This window comes from Anomaloglossus baeobatrachus (genome assembly GCF_048569485.1).
Source record: "Anomaloglossus baeobatrachus isolate aAnoBae1 chromosome 9 unlocalized genomic scaffold, aAnoBae1.hap1 SUPER_9_unloc_2, whole genome shotgun sequence".
Lineage (NCBI taxonomy): Eukaryota > Metazoa > Chordata > Amphibia > Anura > Aromobatidae > Anomaloglossus > Anomaloglossus baeobatrachus.
In genome coordinates, this window is record NW_027441820.1 from 72,106 (window position 1) to 84,656 (window position 12,551).

Genomic DNA, 12,551 nt, shown 5'->3' on the forward strand with positions numbered 1-12,551 from the left:
ATAACAGTCTTCAATCTCGTTGCCATCGTCTTGGCCAGGATCTTGTAGTCGACGTTCAGAAGGGTGATGGGACGCCAATTCTTCAGGTCGCACCTCTCTCCTTTACGCTTGTACAGGATCGTGACCATTCCTTCCCTCAGAGATGGAGGCATTCTGCCCTCCACCACCATCTCCTCATACAGCCCTAACAGGTCCGGACAGATTAGGTCTCCCAGCGCTACATAGAGCTCTGCTGGGAGGCCGTCACTGCCCGGTGTCCTGCCAGAACTAAAGGATTTGGCAGCCGAGAGCAGCTCGTCCACCGTCAGAGGAACATCCATGGCCGCCGCGTCTGCAGGGTCAAGATGGTTAGTGATACCTGACAGGAACTTATCGGCGGCCTCGGGGTCAGTAGTCTTGCGGGCGTAGAGTTCGCTGTAGAAGTCGCTGACGACCTTCATCACGTTCTCTTTCCCGCGTCGCATGTTTCCACTCTCGTCTCGTAGTTCATTCATGGGCGTGTGACCGGCGTGGAGTTTCCTGAAAAAGAACGAGTTACATTTCTCACCCTTCTCCAGGTTCTCCACTTTGGAACGGAAGACAATTCGCTCGGACTCCTCCTCGAAGTGCCTTTTCAGGCTCCTCTTAGTCTCCTCCAGCTCCTCTCTCACGTCCCAGCCGCATCGAAGAAGGTCCTGCAGGGAACGCAGCTCACGCTGGAGTCTCCTGAAGTCCCTCCTCTTCAGACACGCCTGTTGTTGACTCTTTGCCTGAAAGAAGAAACGGAACTCGAGTTTAACGTATTCCCACCAGTCAGAAACAGACTGGAAGCCCGCCTTGTAGGCCCGCCACGTGGAGTAGGCAGCTCTAAGCTCCTCCAGAATCTCACCCTTTTCCAGCAGAGAGCAGTTCAGCTTCCAGGAGCCCGGGCCAATGGGGAAGCCATGGCCCAGCACACCTTGAAAGTGAATGGCTCTGTGGTCAGAGAAGAAGCAGGGGACCATCGAGTGCCCACTCCGCCCAACCGCCCGAGAGGTAAACACAAAGTCAATCCTGGAACGCAGCGAGCCATCGGATCGGCACCATGAATAGTTCACGGATCCGTGTCCGATGGAGCCAACAACGTCCACAAGAGAGGCTTCGGTCACCATCTCAATGAGCAGTTTGGATGTGACGTCCAACTTGGCAGCCGTTCCAGAACTGCGTCCATCCTCCTCAATCGGGCAGTTGAAATCCCCGGCCATCACTACCGTCCTGGCGGTAGCGAGCTGAGGGCGCAGGGCTTGGAGGAGCTCCAGTCGATCGCTCTTCACAGGAGAAGCATACACATTGATGAACCTGACAGGTTCTCCCGCCCAGGTGCCATCCACGAGCAGTAACCTGCCGCAGACGATTTCCTGAACAGAGTCCAATGTGAAGGCGCTTCCCCTGATCAGCACGGCGACCCCCGCGGACCTACAGTCGCCCCCGCCAGACCAGTAGGATGGGCCATGGGTCCACTCCCTGGCCAGATGGTTGAAGGACCTAGAGGAGGGAAGGGAGCATTCCTGCAGGAAAAATACATCACTAGACTGAGTGTTAAGGAACGCAAAAATTGTCTGACGTCGGAACTTGTCTCTGATGCTCCTAACATTAATGGAAAAGATGTTAATGTTAGCAGTCATTGGAGGAAAGAGAAAGTTAGAGCAGGCGGTGTGCCTTAGTTACCACTCCGGTCGGGCGGTTCTTCCTCTTTGGCACCTGCTGGTAAGGGTATCTCCAGCAGACCCTCTTCTGCTAGCTGATCAAGCAGGGATGGTGCCTCAGTGGCTTCCGACTCCTCCATTTCTTCTTCGGCCACAAGGGACTCCACCATCTGCTCCAACACGTCCGGTTCTGGGAGGAGGCCATCCTCCTCTTCCTGGGGTGGGTTAAGGTCCACAATGAACAGCTTGGAAGGTTCTGCGACAGGACTATCTTCCACCTTCCTTTTCCTTTGGCCTGTACCTGAGGAGACAAGAGCTGGAAAATCCTCCTCGGTGAAAAGTGCAAGAGTGCTGAGGCCCTCTGCTCTCATGGTCTGGGGAGGGAGAGTGGGCTTTGGGGGGGGGTGAGGAGACCAGCTGAGGAGTAGGGAAATGAGGTGGAGGTAGTGGAATCCTCAGTAGGGTTGGCCGGGGGGGGAGGGGTTTGGACAGGGGTGACAGGGGGGGGGACCAGGGAGGGGGCAGCAGTTTTCTTACCCTTCTTTTCCCTGGACTCCGTGGCTGCTGGGGCATCGGCTGGAGCCACGGTCGCCGGGTTCTTGGCCGCCTTGTCCTTGGCCTCTGTGGCCTTGGTCGTAGCTGCCTTGGTCGACGAAGCTGTGACTACCCGATACTGGGTCGCCGCGGCAACCCTTGCCCAGGATTTCTCCCGCTGTGGGCAGTCCTTGTAAAGGTGGTCCGCCTGTCCACATAGGTTGCAAGTCTTCTTCTTTGGGCAGTCCTTGGAGCTGTGTCCTGTCACCCGGCAAACCCTGCAGGCGTCCTCCTTGCAGGTCTTCATCGAATGCCCTTTCCCGCCACATTTCCTGCAGTTGTGTGGCATGTCCGGGTAGTAGATGAGACCATAGGAGTTTCCCAGAGAGAATGTCGGGGGCAGGTGCTGGAGACCATCCTCGGATGCTGGTTCCCTGTAGAGTCGGACGGTTACTGACCACTTACCCGTCCAGAATCCGTTGCCGTTAAGGATGTGGGATGGCTCCCTCACCACTGTGCAGAGACGTCCCAGGAACGTGGAGATGTCTCTTCCTGGGGTGTGCGGGTTCCGCATGGAGACCGTGATCCTCTTCTCATCCCTCTGTATAGGACAGGATCCTAAAAAAGAATGAAAAGGGGAGTCCGGCATCGCTGCGTTCATCGCCTCCCAGTATCTCCTGCAGGCATTCACCGTGGCAAAGGTTACCAGAAAAATGCCAGTCATGAAGGTCTGGACACTCAGGGTTTCCGCCCTGGAGAAGCCCTGATCCAGAATCATCTTCTTGCAGAACACGTCGCTGGACATGTCCGGCAACCTACCATCCACCGCCTTTAGCTTCAGGGCGACCGTCTGCCGCATCCAAGGCTCCAGGGTTGGAGCCTTTTCAGGCGGCGTCCGGGCTCCCTCCGGCTGGCTGGCGTCGGAGGTAGGGGCCTCTTGGGCCGAAGAAGCCTCTGGATGAGCCTTCCTGGAGGTCCCTGGGTCCTGAGCCTTCCTGGCTGCCTTCTCTGGCTTGCTTGCCATGGCTGGTTCCTGCTTGAGTTCCCGGAGCTGGATCTTGGATTCTTCTCCGGGTGTCTTCTCCCGCTGTGTTCCTCCTCGAAGTTCCTCTGGTCTCCCCAAGTCTTCTCCGAGCCTTCGTCTTCTTGCTTCTTTCTGCCAAGCTCTTCTTCCGTACGATCTCCCTCTTTCGGTCTCGGCTGGGCTTCGGAGCTTGTCTCCCTGATCGTATCTCGTCAAGTGTAGCTAGCTCAGTTTGTTCTGATAAGAACAGATACTACACTTGATCTTAGCCAAAAGGCCGAGAAGCGATAACCAGAATTGGTTTGGGCCTCGAGTGGCACCCTGGCCTATGCCGGACACATCTTAGGGAGAGAGAGCGAGAGGGAGACAAACCCACGCCTACAGAAGACATTTTGTCACCCAAGCCAACCCTTGAAAAGGCTGCTTTGCAGAGCAAAAACAAGAAGAATGGTGCGTTTTGCAGCCGCCGCCCCCCACTGCAATGAATCTGAATAACTCCTCCTTTAGGGCGCAAGCAACTCCCCTCCCCCTTGCAGTCTTTCCAATTCACGATACAAAAAGACGGACAGGACAGGTTGCCTGACTTTCCGTCACTGCCACCCTTTGCCATCCTTACCCGTAGAAAGCCCTTTCATCATCCCCAAACCCTAATCTTTTCCCTTTCCTTCCCAGCCCCCAAACCCTGCCCTCTGTACCCTTCTCACCACCCGCATCCCTTCTCCTGTCATCCCCCTACCACCCGGGAAAAAAAGAGCTTGCCCCCTCCTTACACTAGCCCACCCTCCCACCCAAAGAACAACTTCTGCTGCGCAGCTTGTTTTCTAGGCAGCAGCGCTATTGTGATGTCAGCGGGGGCATTGTGACAAGCCGCCAGTGTTCCGTCTCTTCATGTTGTGCACAGTTCAAACGGAAAATACATCAACAGGCAGACTACAGAAAAGCTTACTATCAAAGGTTAGAGGGGGGCTTTCTCAGAGGGCTTTTTACAGTTTTTCTATTCCCAATTAGCCGTTTAAGTGTACTTATTGAAAGTAGTAATTCTTTCATAGGCCGCCCTTTCTTAGTATTTGACGTTCCTTATATTGCGGTATGAGGCTTTGCAGCAGGTTGCAAACATTCATCACCCATGACTGTCCCCAATTGAGCTCAGAAGCTCAATGTCTATCATGACCTCTCTTTTAGAATGTCCAAGAGCAAGCAAACTATTCCTCCAGGAGAGGGCGCCAACAGACTACTAAAGAGATCATCATTACTCAAAGAAAACCCCAAAAACCAATGCATGATAGGAATAAACAGGTAACTTTCTTTGGAGTGGAAGCGGAGAGATCGCACCAGATGCCAATTCTAGATCTTATCACACCTGTGGTCACTGCAGCAGCAGGTGAATCCACTTTGTCCAAAAGGGATCTATTCCATTCAATTGCAAATGATCTAGATAAGACAGAGAACTGCAGCACGGGACATAGCCGAGTTGGTCAGGTTGAGTGGTGATGAGTTTGCTATTTGGATGAATAAAGAAAGTCAAAAGTGTGAAAGATAAAAAACAAAAGGAGGAAGTGTGAAAAGTGAATGGGCCAAATTGAGGTGCATATGAAGACGTATGCTTTCTTCCAATTCATTAAATCGGGCTAATATGAATCAGGTGAATTGAGTTCTGCTTTTGGAAACTGGGTTAAGAAGGGGTGCACCGGTCCTGGAGGTACTGCAATACCAGGTCAATGCGTGGAGTGGACAGAGCAAGCTCTTTTTCCATCTCCCTGTTCTAAAAATCCATTTAATATATGGTCCCCAGATAGGGGACGTATCAGATATTAAACTGATAAGAACAGATTTTGATTTAATGAAGCTTTCCAAAGCACCACAAAAAATGCATGACCGAAGTCACACCAAAAACAGTGCAAAGGCTAGGATTCGTGTGGACCCCACCGTGAGGAGAGGGTCCCCAAAAATCAACCCCGTCCCTTCGAGCCAGAAGGCCACAGCAAGGGTCAGGGATCTTCGGTGCTCCCCCAAGCCGAAGCCTGGTTGAGCCTTGTCGTTGCTCCCAGCGTCCCCCCAGGCATCTTACCCAAGTGGAGTAGAGAGCTACTAGTTGTTGGTTTCGCAGCCGAAACTGCCCGGACCGTCAACCGGTGTTGGTTTCTCAGCCCAAGGCTAACCGGACCTCCAACCGGGTGTTGGTTTCTCAGCCGAAGCTGACCCAGATTTCCAACCGGGTGTTGGTTTCTCAGCCGAAGCTGACCCAGACCTCCAACCGGGTGTTAGTTTCTCAGCCCAAAGCTGACCAGACCTCCGACCGGGATTATAAAAATTTCCCTTCCTAGCCAGAAGGCCGGGATAGGGTAATATGCTCAAAAAGTATGAAAAGGCAAGGTACGGTGTGCTACAGAGCCCAAGGCTTGCCGGGGTCCCAAGCCAGCAAGCTCAGACTCACTCCAGGGTCGTCAGTCCTGGGGCACGTTGTACCATAGCCCCCCACCCTTACTCAGTCTAATAGCCTCGATCCTGGTAGGGCCATGTTTTCCTCTAGATGAATATACTATCCACCCAGAGTACTAGCAAGCGCAACCTTCCAGTGTGCATTGTATCATTGTACTAAGGTGGCCTGGAGCTTAAACCACCTCTTCGAACAACACTACACTTGATCTTGGCCAAAAGGCCGAGAAGCGATAACCAGAATTGGTTTGGGCCTCGAGTGGCACCCTGGCCTATGCCGGACACATCTTAGGGAGAGAGAGCGAGAGGGAGACAAACCCACGCCTACAGAAGACATTTTGTCACCCAAGCCAACCCTTGAAAAGGCTGCTTTGCAGAGCAAAAACAAGAAGAATGGTGCGTTTTGCAGCCGCCGCCCCCCACTGCAATGAATCTGAATAACTCCTCCTTTAGGGCGCAAGCAACTCCCCTCCCCCTTGCAGTCTTTCCAATTCACGATACAAAAAGACGGACAGGACAGGTTGCCTGACTTTCCGTCACTGCCACCCTTTGCCATCCTTACCCGTAGAAAGCCCTTTCATCATCCCCAAACCCTAATCTTTTCCCTTTCCTTCCCAGCCCCCAAACCCTGCCCTCTGTACCCTTCTCACCACCCGCATCCCTTCTCCTGTCATCCCCCTACCACCCGGGAAAAAAAGAGCTTGCCCCCTCCTTACACTAGCCCACCCTCCCACCCAAAGAACAACTTCTGCTGCGCAGCTTGTTTTCTAGGCAGCAGCGCTATTGTGATGTCAGCGGGGGCATTGTGACAAGCCGCCAGTGTTCCGTCTCTTCATGTTGTGCACAGTTCAAACGGAAAATACATCAACAGGCAGACTACAGAAAAGCTTACTATCAAAGGTTAGAGGGGGGCTTTCTCAGAGGGCTTTTTACAGTTTTTCTATTCCCAATTAGCCGTTTAAGTGTACTTATTGAAAGTAGTAATTCTTTCATAGGCCGCCCTTTCTTAGTATTTGACGTTCCTTATATTGCGGTATGAGGCTTTGCAGCAGGTTGCAAACATTCATCACCCATGACTGTCCCCAATTGAGCTCAGAAGCTCAATGTCTATCATGACCTCTCTTTTAGAATGTCCAAGAGCAAGCAAACTATTCCTCCAGGAGAGGGCGCCAACAGACTACTAAAGAGATCATCATTACTCAAAGAAAACCCCAAAAACCAATGCATGATAGGAATAAACAGGTAACTTTCTTTGGAGTGGAAGCGGAGAGATCGCACCAGATGCCAATTCTAGATCTTATCACACCTGTGGTCACTGCAGCAGCAGGTGAATCCACTTTGTCCAAAAGGGATCTATTCCATTCAATTGCAAATGATCTAGATAAGACAGAGAACTGCAGCACGGGACATAGCCGAGTTGGTCAGGTTGAGTGGTGATGAGTTTGCTATTTGGATGAATAAAGAAAGTCAAAAGTGTGAAAGATAAAAAACAAAAGGAGGAAGTGTGAAAAGTGAATGGGCCAAATTGAGGTGCATATGAAGACGTATGCTTTCTTCCAATTCATTAAATCGGGCTAATATGAATCAGGTGAATTGAGTTCTGCTTTTGGAAACTGGGTTAAGAAGGGGTGCACCGGTCCTGGAGGTACTGCAATACCAGGTCAATGCGTGGAGTGGACAGAGCAAGCTCTTTTTCCATCTCCCTGTTCTAAAAATCCATTTAATATATGGTCCCCAGATAGGGGACGTATCAGATATTAAACTGATAAGAACAGATTTTTGATTTAATGAAGCTTTCCAAAGCACCACAAAAAATGCATGACCGAAGTCACACCAAAAACAGTGCAAAGGCTAGGATTCGTGTGGACCCCACCGTGAGGAGAGGGTCCCCAAAAATCAACCCCGTCCCTCCGAGCCAGAAGGCCACAGCAAGGGTCAGGGATCTTCGGTGCTCTCCCAAGCCGAAGCCTGGTTGAGCCTTGTCGTTGCTCCCAGCGTCCACCCAGGCATCTTACCCAAGTGGAGTAGAGAGCTACTAGTTGTTGGTTTCGCAGCCGAAACTGCCCGGACCGTCAACCGGTGTTGGTTTCTCAGCCCAAGGCTAACCGGACCTCCAACCGGGTGTTGGTTTCTCAGCCGAAGCTGACCCAGACCTCCAACCGGGTGTTGGTTTCTCAGCCGAAGCTGACCCAGACCTCCAACCGGGTGTTAGTTTCTCAGCCCAAAGCTGACCAGACCTCCGACCGGGATTATAAAAATTTCCCTTCCTAGCCAGAAGGCCGGGATAGGGTAATATGCTCAAAAAGTATGAAAAGGCAAGGTACGGTGTGCTACAGAGCCCAAGGCTTGCCGGGGTCCCAAGCCAGCAAGCTCAGACTCACTCCAGGGTCGTCAGTCCTGGGGCACGTTGTACCATAGCCCCCCACCCTTACTCAGTCTAATAGCCTCGATCCTGGTAGGGCCATGTTTTCCTCTAGATGAATATACTATCCACCCAGAGTACTAGCAAGCGCAACCTTCCAGTGTGCATTGTATCATTGTACTAAGGTGGCCTGGAGCTTAAACCACCTCTTCGAACAACACTACACTTGATCTTAGCCAAAAGGCCGAGAAGCGATAACCAGAATTGGTTTGGGCCTCGAGTGGCACCCTGGCCTATGCCGGACACATCTTAGGGAGAGAGAGCGAGAGGGAGACAAACCCACGCCTACAGAAGACATTTTGTCACCCAAGCCAACCCTTGAAAAGGCTGCTTTGCAGAGCAAAAACAAGAAGAATGGTGCGTTTTGCAGCCGCCGCCCCCCACTGCAATGAATCTGAATAACTCCTCCTTTAGGGCGCAAGCAACTCCCCTCCCCCTTGCAGTCTTTCCAATTCACGATACAAAAAGACGGACAGGACAGGTTGCCTGACTTTCCGTCACTGCCACCCTTTGCCATCCTTACCCGTAGAAAGCCCTTTCATCATCCCCAAACCCTAATCTTTTCCCTTTCCTTCCCAGCCCCCAAACCCTGCCCTCTGTACCCTTCTCACCACCCGCATCCCTTCTCCTGTCATCCCCCTACCACCCGGGAAAAAAAGAGCTTGCCCCCTCCTTACACTAGCCCACCCTCCCACCCAAAGAACAACTTCTGCTGCGCAGCTTGTTTTCTAGGCAGCAGCGCTATTGTGATGTCAGCGGGGGCATTGTGACAAGCCGCCAGTGTTCCGTCTCTTCATGTTGTGCACAGTTCAAACGGAAAATACATCAACAGGCAGACTACAGAAAAGCTTACTATCAAAGGTTAGAGGGGGGCTTTCTCAGAGGGCTTTTTACAGTTTTTCTATTCCCAATTAGCCGTTTAAGTGTACTTATTGAAAGTAGTAATTCTTTCATAGGCCGCCCTTTCTTAGTATTTGACGTTCCTTATATTGCGGTATGAGGCTTTGCAGCAGGTTGCAAACATTCATCACCCATGACTGTCCCCAATTGAGCTCAGAAGCTCAATGTCTATCATGACCTCTCTTTTAGAATGTCCAAGAGCAAGCAAACTATTCCTCCAGGAGAGGGCGCCAACAGACTACTAAAGAGATCATCATTACTCAAAGAAAACCCCAAAAACCAATGCATGATAGGAATAAACAGGTAACTTTCTTTGGAGTGGAAGCGGAGAGATCGCACCAGATGCCAATTCTAGATCTTATCACACCTGTGGTCACTGCAGCAGCAGGTGAATCCACTTTGTCCAAAAGGGATCTATTCCATTCAATTGCAAATGATCTAGATAAGACAGAGAACTGCAGCACGGGACATAGCCGAGTTGGTCAGGTTGAGTGGTGATGAGTTTGCTATTTGGATGAATAAAGAAAGTCAAAAGTGTGAAAGATAAAAAACAAAAGGAGGAAGTGTGAAAAGTGAATGGGCCAAATTGAGGTGCATATGAAGACGTATGCTTTCTTCCAATTCATTAAATCGGGCTAATATGAATCAGGTGAATTGAGTTCTGCTTTTGGAAACTGGGTTAAGAAGGGGTGCACCGGTCCTGGAGGTACTGCAATACCAGGTCAATGCGTGGAGTGGACAGAGCAAGCTCTTTTTCCATCTCCCTGTTCTAAAAATCCATTTAATATATGGTCCCCAGATAGGGGACGTATCAGATATTAAACTGATAAGAACAGATTTTTTTTTTTTTTTTTTTTTTTTATTATCCTGCACTACTCACAAATAGGTAACAAACCGTGTACAGTGCCGCAGCCCCGTACACACAGAAATATACAATCCTTCTTACATAGCCATAGAGTACGACGCACTAAACTATACATCACGCTCCTATGCTTATCCATAACACTCAAGCTGAAAGAAAAAGTTAGACAATAAATAACGACGAACCGGCGATTGGGGGATGGGGGTAGGGGAAAAGGGGGATAGGGTGGGGAAATCACAGGCCCGAAGCTTTATTGAAAGACGCACATAACGGGAAAAGGAGGGAGGGGGCATGGAAGAGGTCTAAACCTCCTCCTCGGCGCTGTCGTCCGGACTGTCCATGATGGAATAGTCTCTGAGCAGGCTGTGGATCAGCCTGCGGCAATCCTGAATAGACATCCTCTCCCTCTTCAAGATGAGCCGGTTCCTGGCGACCCAAATAGCGTCCTTAAAGCAGTTCATAAGGCGCCAAGCCTCCTGGATGGCTCCAACGGTGTGAGTCCCAGGGAAGAGTCCATAAAGTACGGAATGGTACGATAGGCTCCCTCTGGGGACGGAGTTCCTCAGGTCATCCTCCAGGGCAACCAACAGGCGCTGTGCGAAACGGCAGTCCCAAAAGGCATGCAGCGATGTTTCCTCCACGAAGGGGCACCTTGGGCAGTACCGGGTTTTGCACAGGTTCCGGGCATGCATGAATGACCGGACGGGCAGTCCGCCCTGTATCGCCATCCATGACAAGTCCTTGTGCCCGTTGGTCAATCCAGCCGATGACACGTTTGTCCAAACAGTCTCCAGTGTGTCGTGATGAAGTCCTGGAATGTTCTCCATTTCGTCCTTGGCTCTGATGAGTTTGTGGATAGTCTTTGGCTTCCACAAATCAGGCTTGAGTCCCTCCAGTTGGTGTTCCCTCACAAACCGAACCACGTCTCCGTAGAACCATGGCGCCGTCCAGTTGTAGGGGAAGGAGCTGTCCCACTTGTCCCAGCCTAACCGTCTCCAAAGGGGGAGCAGGAAGAAGCGAGACATGGACCCACCCGCGGAACCTCTCTTGACTCGCAGAGTTCGGCGAACGCAGTCACATACGAAGGAGGATCGCAGGAGGGTGGGGATATCGGGTACGCCCTTCCCACCCTTGCGAGGATCCTTGTACATGATGCTCCGCTTTACTCTGTCCATCTTGGATCCCCAGACAAAACGAAACACCGTCCTGGTAATGGCCCTGCACACGGTGGCAAGGGGGGGCCAGGCCTGGGCCGTGTACTGCAGCACGGGCAGTACCTCGTTACGCAGGACCAGTGCTTTGCCCTCACAGGTGAGGCGTCTGAGGCTCCACAGACCGATCCGTTGGGTGATCTTGGTCAAGCGTTCCTCCCAGGACTTGAGGGCTGCTCCTTCCTTCCCGAACCAGACTCCAAGAACCTTGATGAAATCCGGCTGGATGCTGAAAGGGAAGGGGGCGGAAGAGGCCGGCTGCCAGTCCCCGAAGAGCATGGCTTCCGACTTCCCGCAGTTGACTTTGGCTCCCGAAGCCCGTCCGAAGGTCTCACAGGTCTGGACGAGGGTGTCGACTGAGCGCCGGTCCGCGCAGAAGACGGTCACGTCGTCCATGTAGAGCGAGCACTTGACCTCGAAGCGTTCTGGTCCTGGTGCGGTGATCCCTCTGATCTCTCCATTCCGCCGGATAGCCTCTGCAAAGAGTTCTATAACACAAACAAAAAGAAGAGGTGACAGAGGACAGCCTTGTCTGACCCCTGAGAGGACCGGGAAGGGGTCAGTCTTCCAGCCGTTTACCAACACCGAGCTGTGAATATCAAAATACATTAGTTGGACATACAAACAAAACATGTTACCCAAACCTAACCTGTGCAGAGCTTTGCCCAGGAACTCATGGGAAACACGGTCGAAGGCCTTTTCCTGATCCAACGAGATCAGGGCTGCGTGCACCCGGCGGGCTTTGATGTACTCGACCGTGTCCCGCATGAGAGCCAGGCTGTCTGCGATGCGACGTCCGGGGATGCCGCAGGTCTGATCCGGGTGGATGATCCGTCCGATAACCGTCTTCAGTCTCGTTGCCATCGTCTTGGCCAGGATCTTGTAGTCGACATTCAGAAGGGTGATGGGACGCCAATTCTTCAGGTCGCACCTCTCTCCTTTACGCTTGTACAGGATCGTGACCATTCCTTCCCTCAGAGATGGAGGCATTCTGCCCTCCACCACCATCTCCTCATACAGCCCTAACAGGTCCGGACAGATTAGGTCTCCCAGCGCTACATAGAGCTCTGCTGGGAGGCCGTCACTGCCCGGTGTCCTGCCAGAACTAAAGGATTTGGCGGCCGAGAGCAGCTCGTCCACCGTCAGAGGAACGTCCATGGCCGCCGCGTCTGCAGGGTCAAGATGGTTAGTGATACCTGACAGGAACTTATCGGCGGCCTCGGGGTCAGTAGTCTTGCGGGCGTAGAGTTCGCTGTAGAAGTCGCTGACGACCTTCATCACATTCTCTTTCCCGCGTCGCATGCTTCCACTCTCGTCTCGTAGTTCATTCATGGGCGTGTGACCGGCGTGGAGTTTCCTGAAAAAGAACGAGTTACATTTCTCACCCTTCTCCAGGTTCTCCACTTTGGAACGGAAGACAATTCGCTCGGACTCCTCCTCGAAGTGCCTTTTCAGGCTCCTCTTAGTCTCCTCCAGCTCCTCTCTCACGTCCCAGCCG

General features: G+C 52.1%; 2 non-coding genes and 2 pseudogenes across 2 annotated transcripts; all 4 read right to left on the reverse strand.

The window, feature by feature from the left end:
- Window positions 1–3,407: 3,407 nt before the first annotated feature.
- On the reverse strand, window positions 3,408–3,511 carry LOC142259678 (U2 spliceosomal RNA; annotated as a pseudogene).
- Window positions 3,512–4,899: 1,388 nt separating this feature from the next.
- Window positions 4,900–5,095, reverse strand: LOC142259591 (U2 spliceosomal RNA). Its single transcript, XR_012728051.1, has one exon. It is a non-coding gene; the product is annotated as a U2 spliceosomal RNA (small nuclear RNA).
- Window positions 5,096–7,281: 2,186 nt separating this feature from the next.
- Window positions 7,282–7,474, reverse strand: LOC142259545 (U2 spliceosomal RNA). Its single transcript, XR_012728017.1, has one exon. It is a non-coding gene; the product is annotated as a U2 spliceosomal RNA (small nuclear RNA).
- Window positions 7,475–9,664: 2,190 nt separating this feature from the next.
- Window positions 9,665–9,870, reverse strand: LOC142259660 (U2 spliceosomal RNA; annotated as a pseudogene).
- Window positions 9,871–12,551: the final 2,681 nt, after the last annotated feature.